Source organism: Pomacea canaliculata, linkage group LG13, assembly GCF_003073045.1.
Source record: "Pomacea canaliculata isolate SZHN2017 linkage group LG13, ASM307304v1, whole genome shotgun sequence".
Taxonomy (NCBI): domain Eukaryota; kingdom Metazoa; phylum Mollusca; class Gastropoda; order Architaenioglossa; family Ampullariidae; genus Pomacea; species Pomacea canaliculata.
The window spans coordinates 17,528,397-17,540,692 of NC_037602.1; the positions used below are offsets into that span (position 1 = coordinate 17,528,397).

Sequence of the window (12,296 nt, forward strand, 5' to 3'; positions counted from 1 at the left end):
AAACACCTGTTGACACTTGGCTTGACTTCTTGACTATACTCTTGACTAACCTTTCTCACTATTGGTGGTACTAAGGTCAGCACTACCTTTCTATCTACACTTAGCAAGAGTTGTTTTTGTCTATACTTGACAACAACTATCTAAGCCTTGCACCATCTTCCTGTTTACACCCGGCACTTGGTTGGCTGGCTGGCTGGCTGATGGAGTTTTACACCGACAGCAATGAGCACTATATTACGGCGAAGGAATACACTGTCTTCAGTTAGCAAGACTTTCTTTCTACAGTTGGCAAAATCATTTTGTCTACAGTTGGCAGTACATTTAGTAGAAACTTTCCCCATCAGTCAAACTGTTCTTGCGTTACATAAAAATACCAGTAGTTATCTACCCTGATTAGACCTTTTCTCTTCCTCTCCCTTCTTTTTTTCTCATTATTAATAATAATTAAATGATTTGTATTGCGCATACGCACACGTAATGAGCGCTAAAACAAGAATGAGACATGGACAGCATATGAAGGACAGAAGAATAAACAACAGTACTGACAATAGAAGACAAATATAGAAATGCAAAGAGGAAGCAAGTAAGAAAGTTGTGAGTATCGAGATTCTGCAGAGGAAGACGAGTAGGAAAGTAACAATAAGTGGAAGGTGTGGGGGAGGTGTAAAAGGACGAGCATCGTGTAGACTGTTGTTAGGAGGAATGCTGAAGGAAGAGGTGTCATCAGTGCACATTTAAAAGATTCAACAGGGGGTAGGTGGCGGAGGGAGAAATTTTCATTTTGCCTCAAGGTAATTAAAAATCCTGTGACATATGCTGTTGTTGTGATGACAGGAACAGTTAGGAGATGGTCGTCAGATGAAGAGCAGAGTTGTTTGACTGAGAAGCAGAGGAAAAGAAGTTCATAGAAATCGTCAGGGTAGGAGCCTGCGAAGAAATTAAAACACAGCACGAGCAGTTTGTGGTGAAAGCAAGAAGGGATGGGAAGGAAGCCAGGGTAGAAAACGAAGGAGAGGATGGGGTGGTCCCGTGTTCTGGCTCTGAGCACCAGACATATAATGATGAGATTGTTATACCACAGCATGTAGAATAACTAGACACGACATACGCACAGGTTTATTAACATCCAAGTCCAACAAGTCTTCAGGTAGAGAAGGAAGCAGGAGGAGGCCAATATCTTGCACAAAGGAAGGGAGAGAAAATAATGCAGAGCTGGAGACAGCAGCCTGCCTCCCGTCTAATGAAACCAGCAGCTGGTCATCACAAACTGTACAGGGCCACATCTTCTTGTTTTGACAGGAGGTATGTGTTTATGGAATTATTTCCATGGCAGTTGAAAGTGGATATAAGCTTTATGACAATGGAATAGTCCGGAAAGCTATGAAAAGGAAAACTCGTCTTGTACTCGTTGTACATGTATATCTTAATGTTAGAATGATGGATACGAAAGCTAGATGCCGAAGACAGACAAAATTAACTAGAGATGGAGGACAGACATTAAAGTCTTAAAATAACCAACAAACTAAAAAAAAGAATGGAAAATGAAAGAAAGAAAAAATTAACGAAAAGAAATAAATAAAAAAATGAAACAACAAAGAAATAAAAAAGGAAACAATAAAAAAAGAAACAAAATAAACGAAGAAAAAAAAAAAGAGAGATGTATAGAATATTCTCACAAGCAAATGCTCCTCTGCCATCTCACGCATACATTCACACCTATACCTACTCCCCACCACCACCTTGTGTCCGGCTCCTGTCTTGTCAGGCGGTGTAAGTAGTTGTACATCTCATCAGACAGGCCGAGGCCAAGCGAGGCAGACACTTTGTCCCGTCACTCCATCAATATCCCACAGACGGTTGCGGGCTGTTTCGACAGAACAAGTGGACCTACAGACTGATTGATTGCTGCTCCCCCTACTTGCTAACACTACACGCCACGGGTACACACCCACCCACGCACGCACGCAGACTCGCTGAGCAAAGAAATATGGGATGTATAAAGAAAAGAAACATGGGCACAGTTTAAGAGGAAAAGTGAAGGTTAAATCACACACAACACATTAGGAAGGGGAAACAGAAGGATAACATAATAAATAAGAGTCATAGATGAGAGACAGAGACGGAAAGACGTGCTGAGAGACAGAAAATACAGACACTCAAAGACAGAGACATACAAAAACATAAAAACAGATTTTCAGAGACATTACAAAAAAAAAAAAATCCACAATGACACGAAAAGCAACATTCGACTGACAGACGGACGGACGGACGGACGGACGGACGGACGGACGGACAGACAGACAGACAGAGTTCTCTGTTGGCAGGACAGGTGCGACCAAGCATCACAACTACAGTCGGCATCTGGTCAATGGCGAGACAGGTGTGCAGGCAGACATCGAATCACTGGCGAGAAGACAACTCGTTAATGGCCAGACGACGAATGCAAATTGTCGCCGCCAACGGCTGAAGTGAACGACTCGCTTCTCCCCCTTCTCCTCCCGATCTTCCACAAGCTTGAAGACCCTCGAGTTCCCCAACCGTCTGCTGAATGGCGGATCTCGCCACAGCTCTCGAGCCCACGTGACTGACAAGAACTCTTCAGTTTTCAGTGGCAATTCTCTCAAGACTGATCTGAATACATTTTTTTTCTCAAAAAATAAATAATAATACACGTGTACCTTTAGTACTTGTTGGGAGAAGTTTATGCCATACTGCGCATGTTTGGAAGTCAAGCAGCCATAGCTTTTTATGACGGACTGCCTGACACACTTGCGATTTGTTGACAAGCGTGTGTGCAATCCCAAGAATGCATAATCCGTGGTGACGAAGCTGTTGCACCTGTTGTCAGGTCTCACCCGCCGTGTGCGGTCTCTGTACTGCAGGTGTGCACGTGCGTTGTCTTCACGTGCAGCGCTACGTGTTGGTCCTCGCGTGCGATGGGGCGCGTGCACGTTTTATGAGCAAGTTTATTGATGAACAGAGCGAGAATACAGTCACCGACAGTGCAGACAGATTTTTCTTGCTTCACGGATGGGAAAACCATGAAAACAATTCTAGAAGCTTCTTTCTCCATTGTCGTTTCTATTGTTGCAAACAAAAGCAATATCTCTTGTATTTGAAGATCATCCTCGTCATCCCCCTTCTCCTCCTAATCATCATGACCATCATCGTCGTCGTCGCTGTCGACTTCAAAAGAGTTTGTTAGCCTATTTGAACTGACTTCCTGTGCTGCTGGCAGCTCGATACTAAATTCGTCTTTAATGTCCAAGATTTATAAAGGTAATCATGGAGAAGCTACTGCCCACGATGGGATAAGGGCTGTCTCATTTTTCTTGCTCTGCTTAAGAAGCATCAATAGCTGCTGGCCTCTTGAACGCTCTTTTTTATGCCTCAGCCCCTAAAGGCTTTCCAGAGATGAAGAGGACCATACCCTTAGAGGCATAGAGTTTCTATCGGTTCAGTCTTCCTGAGACTACTGTCCTTCTCTCGCGTTTTATACTTGTAATATTTCTCAAATCTGTGAACGGACATAAAAAATCGTTTTTGACCAAAATTTATGTCTTCCTCAAAAGAAATGCCCGCAGAACAAAATCGAATAAGTAGTAAGTAGGTTCTTTATGCTGTCTGAAGATTAGACAGTAACTTTGGAGAAAGAAACCTCTTGAGGGGATGATGGAGAAATAAAGAAGGACACAACTGGAAATAGTGTCTGACCGAGTTCTGCACTTCTCGCCCGCGGTTCCTGAAGTATAGACAGAAGGAGGAAACAATAGGGTTTGACCGCCCCAGCACTTTGCACTGAGCCCTGAATCCGTGAACTTGCTGGCACATCACGATCTGGTCTGGCCCCCAATCATAGGACATCCACTCTCTTGGCAGTCGTGGGATTAGTATGTTAACCTGATTCTGAGAACATTGGCCAAGTCACAGGCAGGACAGCATGAGTATGGCTACAACAACAGTGTGTGTGTTTGTGTGTTAGCGAGTGTGCCTATCAATATTATTATTGTATTATTGTGTTACTGTATGAATAATATGGACATGTTTTGAAAATCAAGTTTTCACTTGTTTGGGTGGAGAATTCCTCGCCTGTGAGGAGAGAAAGTGACAACCGCTATTGTAATGCTGCGCCACCTGTGTGTCATCCACGATAAACGATAAGACTTCATCGATAGAAGATAATATTTCCTCCCGTAAGTAGACGCTGAAGGTGCACCGCGTGCATGCAGACGGACCGGAATACTCGTCATGGCTGACACATCATCTCAGACTTTAATACTATAAAATACGGCAAGATGACTAAGCACAGAAGCTATCTCTTGGTTCGAATACCATTGTTTCCCCATTATTCATACATAATATGTACAGCACCAACTGCTGGATTTCAAGAGCAGAACCTCCTCCCTCCCTTTCTCACACAAACAAGGCCAACTCCTCCCTCCCTACCTGCCCTTTTAAATCCCTATCTGTATGAAAGCCGAACAAATGCTTTCCACGTAAATATGCGGGGCTCGGGTTGCCGTGTAATCTGGCTGCAACATCTCGGCACAGCAATGGCAGAGGCTGGCGGCCGGCGCGAGACAAGTTTACAAACCGCAGGCCGAGGGCTCAGGACGCCTGCAACACGACAGAAGACACACAGCAGCCAGGCGCGCCTCCTTGTTCCCCCAACTGCCGCTTATTTTCATTACACATAACCTTCTCCCCGCATCAGGCGCCAGTGCCCGTGCAGGGGGCTCCCGCGTCCAGAGCGAGGCTGCTGCAGGAGCGAGGTGAAGGTGCACGGGGTCATCGAGAACGCGCGTGCGCCGTGTCTCCAGGGTTCCCACAACAAACACTGGCGCAGCGGCGCAACATTTACGCGCTGCACGTGCATGGCATCGACGGAAACATCGCCGCAGCAGCCTGTGGTGATGATGTGGTGGTGGTGTGGCTGGCACATGGAAGCTGCAGCTCAAGAACATCGTCAGATGCAAGTGGGGAGGGAGGGTTTTTTTTTTTAGAGGAATAGGGAGGGAGAGGGTTGGGGAGCAAAGCCCGGCTATGGTTTGACAAGTTTGTTTGTGAGGAAGTGCTTATTGCATGATACTGCAAGTGTGAGGCGCACAGGAAATGTCTTCCTTTCTTTCATTCTGCAAACTTTGCCAGACAAATATTCAGACGCTGAAGCGTTGAATCACGTGCATGGGAGTGTGCTTGTACATGCGCGCGCACTTGTTGTGGGGTATGCACGTGGGGGTTAAATATGTAATACAATAAAAATGTTTCACTTTTGTTTCGTTGTTTCACAGGCCGTCCGTTTCACGACACCGGTTCAAAGAACAGAATAAAATAACTGCCCGTTGAACGAATTATGTGAAGCATGCAACAACTTTCTGATTCCAAAAGTTTCTGGAGAAACATCACATCCGTTTTCAGGTAAACTGAATTATGTGCAAGCAACCTTCTCATGCACTTGGCTAACTCATATACAAAAATCCTTTTAATGAACATGGAATCTGCAAGTGAGCGACTTCTTGATCAACAGGCTGACGATGAAGTTGTTAGTAATTGAATACTTTCTGCCATGCACTCAAATTACAGGAAGAATATTTAACAGAATTAGAATTATGGAGCTTTTAAAATATAAATATTAGTGCATTCTTTGAATATAGTAACGTGTGCGTGTACCCATGATATTTAACAGCCTAATCTCGAGTTACAACGATTACATTCTTAAGTTCATTTTTGTCCTTACCCCATTTATACCTCAAGTTCCATTATTGAAAAATATATTTATTGCTCTTCAAATTCTTGTTCCTTGAATACTTGTAGGTGGCACACATGAATTTTGTGAACAAATTCAACAATTTCAACTTCAGACATAAATGGGACAAGTCGGAAAACATACGTCCAGTTCATCAATTCAGTTAGCCACATATTTTATTTTAATGCACGTAAAACATTCCAGGAACAATTCCAAAACATTTAAAACACAACAGCAGCAGCAGAAACAACAACGACAAAATATTAATACATTATTAGACTTGTCCCTTTCTACAAACTGTTTGTCATTCAATTCTAAATTAACCGGATTGCAGCGATGTCATACGGTGGATGAAATACTGTGACCTCGTTATCAGGGCTGCTTGTGCAAAAATGTGTCCTGACAGTCCTTGTTATTGCAAGAAAACCAATGCAATTCAAAAGTAATTAATAATAATAATAAAGATGATGATAATGATAATAATAAAAACGAAGTGTTATTTTTATAGCGGATGATCACCCCTTGAAAGAAGCATGCTTTCAGCGTGTAAGACGAGTAGAAGACAAGGACAGCTTGCTAAGGAAGTGCAGAAAAACAATAAAGGACAAATAGAGAAGTATCAAAAAAGAACCAGGAAACGATCAGTAAAGATTTCCTGAATCTGCTGAGGAAGACGAGCTGGCGGACTGGTCAATGGACGACTTTTTTTAAAAAGGATTAGAAAAAGGACTAGCATTATGTAGATTGATGTGAGGACGATTCTCGTAGAACAGAGTTTTTAGTTCTTGTTTCAATGATCTGATGGCGGCTATGGAAGTGGATAGAATTCCCAGCATAGCACCACATTTAATAGTCTGATATTAATACTGAACCTACCAAGCTTAAATATTCTTTTAAATGCCGGAGAGTGCACAAGAAAAGTTATATCACAGTTGTTAAATACAAAACACAAGCTTGGTTTGATGAAGAGTTCAAGGAAAGAAAGAAAAACGTAGGAAACTGTCTAGAAGCTGTTAAAAGAATCCAGATTAATTTCCATAGAAAATTAAAAGAACTACAAAAATCTTATACAAGCGAAAGAATCAAGAACAAAAATATTATAAGTAATCTACAGAAGTTTCAAATGACAAAAATCATTTTGGGGAGTTATTATTAGAAAGTTTGAACGGTACGACCACTTTTAAAAATTATTTAATGACGTGGTTTACATGAATAAAAAAAGATATATAGAAAATAAACAGCAGCTTTATAGCTTTGAGCACCTCTGATGACACAAGTGCTGATAGTGTTGATAAGGCTAGCAAGGATGAGGAAGAATCCCTAGGGGACTTACACTCAGATACACTTCCAAGGAAAATACTTGAAACCATCAGCTCCTTGGGTAATTCCGAAACAGCAGGACCTTATGTTTGTTGGGGAATTTGTTAAAATTTCCTCTGCATTAGCCATAAGGTTTGTTACAAAATACTTTAATAAATTATTTTTTCACAGGCAGCTACCCAAGCTTATGGGTTGAAGGTTTGATTCACCCAATCCACAAAATTATTTGATAAGCAAATACAACCCAATGACGACTTAAGCTTCTGAAGGATGAGGAGGATTGATTCACCCACTAAGTGACTAGTGATAAACTAACCAGTCAACTAGTCAACTCGCCAAATAACTGAATGAATAACAAATAAACAAACCCAACGAATTACTCATTTGCAACTAACTAATCAACTCACTAACAAACTGTCCAAATAACTAATGTACTAACTGAATGACTAATTACAAATTAGATAAATAACTAATTGACAAGTTAACTAACGAGCGAAATAAACCAAATAAATAATTTATTAATTGAATAACTTATATAGAGCCACTCACAAGTCAACCCTGCTTGCTAGTGCAGGAGCTGCCATTGTTCTGATAGGGAGCTTCATCGTTTGCGCCAGTTTTTAATAAATAGTTTTTATTTACCGAGGGTTTAGGGAAAAAAAAAGGTCAGTGACACGTTTCAGCGGTTAGAAGAGCACGACAGACAAGTTTTCTGTGAAGAATATTCTAAAGACAGACAAAGACGCGGACTAAAGGGCTGCCAAAAAATTTCCTCCCGAACACAGAAGACATGCACCTTCATGTATTTATGAAAAAAAAAAAAAAAAAAAAAACGAGTGTTGCGCTTGCATGTCAGCGACGATTTCCGATTTCTTGATAAACTGTGTGACCTATCTAGAATCTTCGTTGCCACAGTATTCACATCGAGACAGGTGCTAAACTCTTTATACAGCACCCAACTGCTCGCCTCCAAAAAAAAAAAAAAAAAAAAAAAAAAGCAGAAGTAGGTCAGTTCGGATAAATTTCGGTCAGAGCTTGGCGGATCGATGCTAAGACATCTACTTTCAACGGTTGCCAACAGCCAGAAAATGCGAATTAGTCAAATGTAAGACTTTTACTAGCTGTGTTCAAAAGGTTCATTTGCCAGGTTCTTATCCCCGAACCTCCCAATCCCATCCCATCCCTAGGCACACAAGGTAGGAGAACACTGTGATGTCTTGGTAGACTAAGAAAAACCTAAAATAGAAAGCTTTGAGTAACAAGCTGTGACCACCGCCATCAGCATTTCCTCCATCAGTCCCACCATTTACCACACCAAGATCTGCGTGTGACCTGTGACCTGTGACCCCAGCCAACACAGTCAGGCGTGCAAGCATGCGCGGGAGTGGGAGGCAGAGACTGAGTGCTTTCCGTTGGCACCAGAGACTAGTGGCTCCCCCTCAGGAGCTCGGGCTGATTCAGACTGTTTACGCCACGTCGGCTTCACATCAAAGCTGATCTCCTTTCTACCCGTGACCCTACTTGACCCTGCCCCAATCCTGCGCGAGCCAATGATTCCGATGCCACATCCCTTGTGTTCTCGGCAGAGCGATGTGTCTCTGAAGACAGACAATAAACAGAACTTTGTTTTCAATAAAATTCTGTCAACTTTTGCCTCCACGAAACCGTCAGTTCTGTACTTGAAACTTTGGTGATCATCAAGAACAATAACAACAACAACAGTCTGATAATAGGCGTCAAGTCAGACCGGAGCGACAGTTACAACTCTATATACCTACCCGACAACTCTATATACCTACCCGACATGCAAAGTTATAAAGAAAGATCTTCTAAACTTCTTAATGTCTTGCCCCTGCCACGACCCCATGTCCGCAATAATTTGGGTAAAAACAGGACCGGGAAAGATTTATCGTCCTCCCTGACTGAAATATGTCTCTGCTTCTTACAAATTATCCCAATGGTCCCCCGTCAGTCTTGTGGCGGTTATAAAGCATGAGCAGATAACCTGTACCCTTTATTTTATCTGGACAACCGTAAGTATCTTTCATCCCCATTTCCTCGTCGGATTTTTTTTTTTTTTTTTGTTTGTTCAAATGTCTTCTCTGGCATGCACGCGACGCACGCGAAATCCACTGCCAAACATGTTCTAATATTAGAAGTCGTCTTTGGAGAGAGTGACTACAGAAGTCTAGTTATTCCTCCGTCTGTGTATCATGTCTTCTGGATACAACATCCAGAGAAACTTGCAAGGGACTAGCACGATGTTTGAATGACACACAAGACACAAAACTAAAGAGTGAGAAGAAAAGTAAAACTCATTATTTATTCATATTCACAGACGAATGTCAGACGCAGACCTTGAGAAAGGGGAGGGCCATCCAGCGGGAGTCCATGCCACCTCCAACAGCTGTTGAAAATTATTGTCTAATTATCTCCTTCCCTCTAGGTCACGTTTAACATTTCAACTAATCCCCCCACGAGAACTTAAGTGAATGAAGAGCTCCCACATAAATCTTGGGTCACATGACCCTTCAGATAAAAATAGTTCATAAGCAAGGCTCGATCCCTGGATGCTCTCCTGATCACCTTGCCGTACTGACGACGGGTGGGCACGAGCCTAGAACAGCCGCTGTTACATCAGTTGCTGTGGCCTTCTGCTCTCATACGAAAACCGTTTCTTCTCCTCGACAAGACTGCTACTAGTTCAGGCCACAGATGGAGACGGCTATGTACTTAGGATGTCCTGTTGGGTAGCGAGCAAGATGAGTGGTGGAAAAGGAAAACCAGTCTCTGATACCGATGTTACGAGCTCAGCTTTCTCCCCAGACAACTATTCCATACGATGGCCGGCAGGAGCACAATCTTGATGCACGAGACGAAGAGCATGTCTATCGGAAACTTAAGTCTTATGTTAAGACACTAGACATCTTGAATTTCACAAGTTAATTGTTTACAGGTCCTTTTCAAGCTGTGCTTTTCTGGTAGGGGTTTTTTTCCATTAAAACCTTAAAACTTATTTTTGGAATTGTTCTCCTTTTTAGTACACTTTACATCACATGCCTTTAACAATTTCATATTCTCAGAGACTGGAACTAATGCCCCTGGTTGATAAAAACAACTTCAGAAAGAAATGTAAAGGTACTCACGTTTTGCAGAAGGCAACTGTATGGGTGGTGGAGGTGGAGACAGCGAGAGATCAGTTCATGCTGAAGTCTGTCATCGCATTGTGTCCCTCGTCAGTCACACTTCACCTTTTTTTCTCTGGACAGGCCCTGGACAAGACGACAATCACAAAGGTAAGTTAAACACCGAACTCTTCACGTATGATATGCATGGCAGACAGGATTCTGCGCACTGGAATTCTTTTCTGAGAAAACAAGGAAAACGAAATGCAGAAAAGTTATAATCACCAAGAGTTAACCAAGTGAATGCCCTTCATTCCAAACACATTCCAAACTCAGCACTTTATATTGGCATTCGTACAGAACTTTTACATCCGAATACCTGTCTGCCTCCACTACTCAGTGCAAATAATGTTTTGAGGTTTTATGCAGCGATGTGCCAAAGTGTAAAAAGGCAATTATATACAGGTCCTAGGGTGCACCTACACAAAGACAAGACCTGCCGATGGAACGGGAGAGGCAACTACAATTCTAACCCCTTTTTCTTCTTCTTCCTTTTTTTTAAAAACAAATTATACCTATTAATCAAATTTTGTGCTAAATCATACGAAAATGATACCGTCTGATGTTTTGACATTTCAGAAACTTCTGCATCCATATTATCAAAATTATCCGCACACTTACATATTTCTAAAAGGACACCTGTAGGGCCAAGTCTAAAAAAAGAAATAAAGATAAAGATTTTTATGTCTTAAAGAAGCTAATGAGGGGTTTTGAACGAAAAACAGGGAGCAACTCTGTAGGTGGCGCTGAAAGAGAAAGAGCAACGAAAGTGCAATAATTTTTGTTCACAGACTAGCTTTACATTTAGGTCGTTTGGTGTACTTATTTCAAATTGATTATAGTCTATGACAATGATGTTGTTGAATATTTTAGTAGTTGCTAAAATAACTTGGTCTGAAACTCTGTATGTTTAGTCTGAGGTTCCTATGACAAAGCTGATGTATGGTTGTGATTATGACCAACCTCAGATTGTTCATGACAGGTCCAGGGGGAAGCCATCTAAAAGCCATTTTGTCTTCACGAAATATTAACTCCAGAAATTATAATTTGATCTCCGCATCATAATTTGACACATTTTCACCTCGGGATGGTAATCCTTTCTGTTGAATACACAGCATCGTCTTCGGTTACCGCCCAGTCACCCTCTTCTGGTATTTTCTTGCCGTCAGCGCCACCTAGGAAATTACTCCCCTTGCTTTCCCCTTCTGAAGCCTCTCATTCTGCCCAGTCGCCCCCCTTGTTCTCGCCAACTAGCATCTGCGTCGGTAATGGCATCCACATTCTGGAGTATGAACTAAGGTCTGAGAACAATCTGTGAAGAAGCTCAGAACACAGAATAGGACACTAATGAACTTCTGAGCAGCCAGCGAGAACACACGTGCAATCAACTGACTAATACAAGCACGTGCGCATACAAACACACCAACATGTGCATGCATGATTGCATTCTTGGTTGTGACATATGAACGATTACAACTCAGATCACTGTTGCTCCTACAGCAGTCTCTGCGATGCCAGCGGGAAGCAGACTTGTCTTCCAAAGATATAAAACAGCATACATAAGTGTGCATACAGACAGACAGACAGACAGACAGACAGACAGACAGACAGACAGACAGAAGCCATTGTTTACATTTGTAACTGTTTTCAATGAGTTTGGTTAAAAGTTTTTTTTAAGATGCTTTTTTTTTTTTTTGCATCTGGGGAGGATTAACGTCTGTGTCCTCTGGTCGTTTGGGCCAAAACCAACTCCGCCACCGGAGACTTTGAGATGAAAAGATGCATGTTCAGCCGACAGCAAACATAGTTTGTCGATCTTTTAGAGTTTTGAAGGCCGGTAACTCTCAGCATACGATCCCCGTCTTTTTAGCCTGCATGATTATCTCCCAACGGCATTCTTTGCTAGGTAAATCTTTAAATATTTAAAAGGAGTCTTCGTCGAAATTGCATTCGGTAATTTATGCCAAAAAACAATATTTCTCTTGCGCATAAGAATTCTCACTCATTAAATTACAGCACCAGCTCTCGTCTGTGGAGGTTTTGTG

The 12,296-nt window shown here is 42.0% G+C and overlaps 1 protein-coding gene across 2 annotated transcripts in view; it reads right to left on the reverse strand.

Moving 5' to 3' along the window:
* Nucleotides 1–10,685, reverse strand: part of LOC112554616 (zwei Ig domain protein zig-8-like) — a 41,549-nt gene extending 30,864 nt beyond the window's left edge. Inside the window, exon 1 of one of the 2 annotated variants that reach the window (XM_025222506.1) lies at nt 10,213–10,685. The gene's annotated coding sequence lies outside the window, so the exon portion shown is untranslated. The remainder of the gene's footprint in view (nt 1–10,212) is intronic. The other variant, XM_025222508.1, reaches the window with a different exon arrangement.
* Between the last annotated feature and the right edge of the window lie 1,611 nt (nt 10,686–12,296).